This window comes from Cotesia glomerata, linkage group LG7 (assembly GCF_020080835.1).
Source record: "Cotesia glomerata isolate CgM1 linkage group LG7, MPM_Cglom_v2.3, whole genome shotgun sequence".
In the NCBI taxonomy this organism is placed as follows: domain Eukaryota; kingdom Metazoa; phylum Arthropoda; class Insecta; order Hymenoptera; family Braconidae; genus Cotesia; species Cotesia glomerata.
The window spans coordinates 13,521,358-13,527,621 of record NC_058164.1 but is presented as its reverse complement, the minus strand read 5'-3'; positions in this window follow the sequence as shown (position 1 = coordinate 13,527,621).

Below are 6,264 nucleotides of genomic sequence, written 5' to 3'. Positions count from 1 at the left end.
TATTCTCTTGAATATTTTATCATTGAATTAGCAACAATATATGAATATTTATATGTATAGTAATTAAAACAGTTATCTTATTGATTAACGACACCACCTATTATCCTCTATTTAATAAATCTCAGGAGTTTCCAGTCTATGAATGTAAGAACTATAACCGAATATTCACATAAGAGTAAAAATTATACCATACAGTACATAACAGTTTATGAAGTTCTTTGTTTTGGAAAAAAAAAAAAAAAAAAAAACAGTTAACATTTTAAAAAGCGAACAGTTGATGAAAGAATATCTTCACAATTCACGAAATTTGAAATCATTTGATATTTGATATCTATATTGTGGAAATAAATTTTTTTTTGTTAACTAACTATTTGTTTAAACAATTAAGAAAAATTAAAAAAAAAAAAGTTCTCTAGGCGATAGGATATCTTTACGATTCGTAATATTCGGAATCGTTTGATACCTATATATTAAAAACAAATTTTTATTTATTAACTAACTATTTGTTTAAATAAATAGAAAAAAATAAAAAAAAAGTTCTCTAGGTGATAGGATATCTTTACGATTCGTTATATTCAGAATCGTTTGATACCTACATTACGAGAACATATTTTTAATTGTTAATTAACAATTTTTTTAAACAAATGAAAGTAATTTTTGAAAAAAAAGTTCTCCACACGATAGGATATATTTACGATTCGTAAAATTCTGAATCGTTTGATACCTATATTGTAAAATTGATTTTTTAAAAGTTAATTAAGACTTAGAAAAAATTCAAAAAAAAAATGAAAAAACAAATTGCTCCGAGTATCTGAGCAACCCTTTGCAATTGTAATTATTCGCTTCATATTTTTTATTTTCCCCCATCATTCTCCGAAAATGGTCTGAGGGAAAAAAATTTTTCGATCGTAAAGCACTCTCTGATGCTTCGCTTCATGAGTCGTGCAATTACAGTTACAGTGTTGTGACGATACGTATTTTTAAAAACGAAAAACGTTTTATTAATTATCACATCGGAAAGTTTAAGGTAAGTATAATGTTTGATAGTTAAATTTGCTTTCGCTAGGTTACGATGATGACAATTTTGATAAATAAAATATATATAATTAATGGAAATCAAGTTAGCAAAACATTAAAAAATTTTTGTAATTTGTTTTACTACAAAAATTGAAAAAAAAAAATTGAAAAAATTTGAAAAATATTTTGATGGTAAAAAAATTAGAAATGTATAAGTGCAATATTTAAAAAATATTTTTCAGTTAACGATAAATTTATAAAAAATATTAAAAAAAAATTACCAACATCGGCCAGTTTTAGTGTTATTCAAACCCAGCAGAATTTTGATTATATTTAAAAAAGAATAAATTTGAATCATCGTAATAATAATTAGTCGTAAGAGAGAAAAACTTATCATTTGTTAACACATCTAAAAGTTTAAAGTTAGTGTATATAATTTATTTCTCTGTTTCAATTGAGACAATTTAAATTTTTACATGAAATCAATTGACTAAAAATTGAATTAGCAACATCTTATAATTTTTATAATTTAAAAAATTAATTAAAAAAAATTAAAAAATCTTCATTTCTTGAATGCAATTTTTAAGATTTATTTTTTAGTCTCGATTTAATAAATAAAGAAAATTTTTAAAAAATAAAAAATGCTGACCAAATAAAGTATTATACAAATTTAGCAGACTTTACATTATATTCATAACAAAAATGATTTCTTTTTCATGTTGAAAGTTCAGAAATTTTAAATACTGAAAAAAAAAAACTATAGTTTTTTTTTTTGGAAAGAGCAAATGTCGGATAAATGTTTAGAGATAATTTTAGTAAATAAGTAAATCAAAAAAATTGTTTAAAAATTATCTGATAATAATTGTTTGAAATTTATCTGTTTAAAAAATATCTGACTGTTTCTGAATTTGATTGCTAAAAAATTATGAAGTTTGCCTACTTATAGAAATGTAGAAGTTAACAAAAAAGAAAAATGTCATAAATTTTTTTGTTAGATAAATTTTAAAAAAATTGAATTTCATCCGTTGCTACATATTTAACTGAAGCGAAGGCTTCAATATCTGAATACATGTAAAATTTTGCCTACAAACTCACACACACAAACACACGAACCCACATACGCATATACACATCCACAGATTCGGTAGAATCTGGCGCCAAGTCCCGTTCAAATCCGTTGTAAACGGAGCGCCAGACTACCGAGTATGTTTACTGTAAGCAGAACGGTATTTTGAGGTTGCATAATTTTATTAATTTTACAGACCTTTTTTTCCTTCAAGAATACTTTATAATAATACGTTACATCTTATATTATCAATATTAACTAATTATAGTTAGTGATAAATATGAATTCTATTTAAAATTCATAGAATTCACTGGCACAAACTATAGCGACCCAGATTTTTAGATTTTAACTTTTTTCTTATGGGGAACATAACCTCCCGATGATAGAAAAGTATGAAACTATAGTTAAAAAAAAAGGTGGATACGCGATGGAAACTTATGCGCTGTGAGCACGTGTGTATATTATAAATGTATATATGTCACTGTATAACGTGTTATAGGTGTAGTGCTGTAAGCGCTTAATGCATCCAACGCGAACGCACCCAAAGATATTTCACATCCTGCATTTACACATGCCGGGGTGCGTTGGAATTATTTTTACTTAAAGTATAGCTTAATGGAAATAGTTTTCCATGAAAAAGAAAAATGCAGCCAACGTAATATTAAAGTTGGTACTGTAGAATAGATGAAGTAAACTAAAATCTTAGAAACTCTCACAAATGTTAATGAACTGAAGTATCTTGTCTGCAATTATTTTGTTATTTATTCACTTTTAATTTCCAACAAAACAGTATTGAAATTAAATGATCAATTTTTTGAGTTACAAAAATTATCAAGTTTTTTTCTACGATTATATGAAATATAAAGATTTTGATTGATAATTTAGTTTATTAATCTTAATCAAAGAGTATATGCGGCTTATTTATATAAAATATTATTAATGCAACTAGATATTGTACGAAAAATAAAGATTAATTTATTAATATTACAATTTTAGGAACATTTAATATTCATGGGATTTAATTTTCGCGGGAAAGATACAAATTTTGAATTAAACATTTTTTCTACAGATTCGGTAGAATCTGGCGCCAAGTTCCGTTCAAAAATCCCGTTGCAAACGGAGCGCCAGACTACCGAATGTGTTTACTGTAAGCAGAACGGTTTTTTAAGGTTGCGAAATTTAATTTAATTCTACGGTACTTTTTTTCACTAATTTGTTTAGTATAACAGTAATTCATAATTAATTTTACAGTATTAATTAATTTATATTCACTTATAACAATTTATTTACTTAAAATTATTAAATTTTATCAGCACATACTATAGCGTGCTCACATTTTCGATCCTGACTTTTTTTTATGTAAAAAGTGACATGCCACAGACTAGATAAAATAAAAATGTGTAGTAATCCTCTTATAAATACGCAACTACAGTTAAAAAAAGTAATTCACAGCTTACATTTACGGCCGCCAAGGCGCACTGGAATTATATCTACATAAACTGTAGCTTCAAAGGGATAGTTTGCGGTAAAAAATGCAGCCAACGCGAGATTTAAGTTAGTACCAGGGAAGGGCACGTAAAATACTTAACGTATTATACTTAGTTTTATACATGTATAATACACGTAAATTACCGGTTGGGTTTCTTACGTGACGTATTTTACGTTAGGTATTTCAACACCATCTACCGAACTTTTGATGAACTTAAATTAGTAAATAAATAAATATAAACTAAAAATTTATCATTATTAACCTAATATTTAATTAAATTGAAGTTTTTACATTAATAATTCATAGAATTATAATATCATAAAGAAAAAAATATGCAAAGAGGAGGTCGACCGAAGCACAGTTTTTGGGAAGAAGGAGAATTTCAGCGTATTCGTGAAAACGGAAAACAAGTTGCATCATGTGTAAAGTGTAAAAAAATAATGAATAATACCGCTGAACAACTATTGAAGAGTCACAGGTAAATTTTATCTTAGTCTCAATTTTTTTCTAATTCTCTATGATTTAAAATTATTAAACTATAAATTTATTTTATAGGAAGTCGCGTATTTGGGAAAACTCTGATTCAATTTCTGAATCTGAAGGTAACTGTAATATCACATTGTCTAAAAAACGAAGAAATCTTTAAGTAACTTTTTTTATAGTAATAATTTATCATTTGATCTAATTCAAGATCTTTATTTTAAAAAATTTTGTAAAATATTACGGCCTGCATATGAAGTCCCTAGTGAAGTTAAGTTATCGACAACTTTACTTGAAAAAGCTCACGATAAATTTACTGATCGTAAACTAAACTTGAAGGAGAAAAAAAGAACATTATTATTTTGTAAAAATGTTGCTCAAACAAGTGGCTTAGAGATTGCCGTTGGCTATAACAAAGAACTGGAAATGATACGATTATTTCTAAAGTCTTGGATCTTGGGAGAAGAAAGTGGATTATATAAGTAATTATTTGCAAATGATTAACGAGTCAGCTTCGATCGCACTTAAAAAAGCTATTATATAATGTCAGTGTATGCTGTGATATCATTTATAAACATACCAAAAAATAATCGGTGGCCAATTGGCCTTGATTCGCACATCAGCATCGCAACTTCCATCGGAATTCTATATCTATGTGGCACTTTGATTGTCATTTAGAAACTGTCGATACATCTTTATGCAGCAATTCACGATGATTCCCCTTTTTAGGAAATCAAAATTCAATCGTCTGTTAAACGCTATAAAAAAGTAACAATTGATGTTGAAAAAAGAATTAGTAAAACGAGGTGGAGATACTCTATTAGCTCGTCAAAACAAGATGCTCAGTTTTTATACTATTCCAAATTATCATGGTATGTCTTAATAATTTTACCTCCTCCTTCGTCAAATTCTTGGTGAAGGATTGGGAAAGTTTAACCGAGAAACGACATTGTACATATTCGATGATGTATTTGAGAATAATTTAAAAGAATCTGTATCAGTATTCGATTTTCTTTCAAAATTTATAACTAGAAATAGTGGAAATGATTTTAATTTTGCTGACGCTATCGAGGATTGGTTTAAATTAAGATTACTGATAAAAAATGATTATTTTTAGACATCATTGACAATGAATTAAAAAAAATCATTACTCCCCAGGCGTTGACGGCAAATAGAGGTAGTTATTTCATGAAAATTAGTAAATATAGTAATATAGTTTATGAATTTTTGATTGATGAACTAGATGATACAGGATTGCAGGAATTAGAGTGTTTTAAAAAATTCCTAAAGGTTTATTTGCAAGTTAATTACTAAAAACTACCTGTTCAAAAAGCTTTTTGGAGTATATAGCTTCAGAACAAAAATCCAAATCTTTAGTATGTTGGCTCAATCATTATTAAAAATACCAGCATGTACGATAAGAAAATTTAATCAGTATGACTCTAGGTAAAAACTTACCAGAAAAAATTGAAAAGTACCCTAAGTTCACCTGATGTTTTTTATAATCTTAAATTTATGAATGCTAATTAACAAAGAATATATTATAGTAAATTTCCTTTTCAATCATTAAATATATTATACAGGTATAGGAATTATTATTAAACAATTAGATTGTTATATTGAATGTTTGTTTCAACCTATGAAAGACCTGTAATTTTAAATCATAATTAGTATATTTACATTTTATAAACTTGTAAATAGCAATTTAATGTTACTCAACAGTCATTAAGATTAAATGAATGAAAATCTGTGATCAAAGTAACTTATTATTATAATTATTTTACTGTGGTCAATTAAAAAAGTTATTCTATTTATTAAGTTAGCTTATAAGCAAATTTTAATTGTTACTTAAAAATTATTAAAATTAAATGAATGAAAATCTGTGATCAAAGTAACTTATTATTATAATTATTTTACTGTGGTAAAAATTAAAAAAAGTTATTCTTATTTTATTAAATTAGCTTATAAGCAAATTTAAATTGTTATTTTAAATGAAAAGAAAATCTGTGTGATCAAAGTAACTTATTATTATTATTATTTTACTGTGGTAAAATTAAAAAAGTTATTCTATTTATTAAATTAGCTTTATAATCAAAATTTTTAATTATTTTTTAAAATGATCAAAATTTGATAAATAAATAAATAACTTGAGATTTGAGTTCTTACTCATTTCTTGTGATTAGATTAATTTATTATTGATCTCAGTTTATGA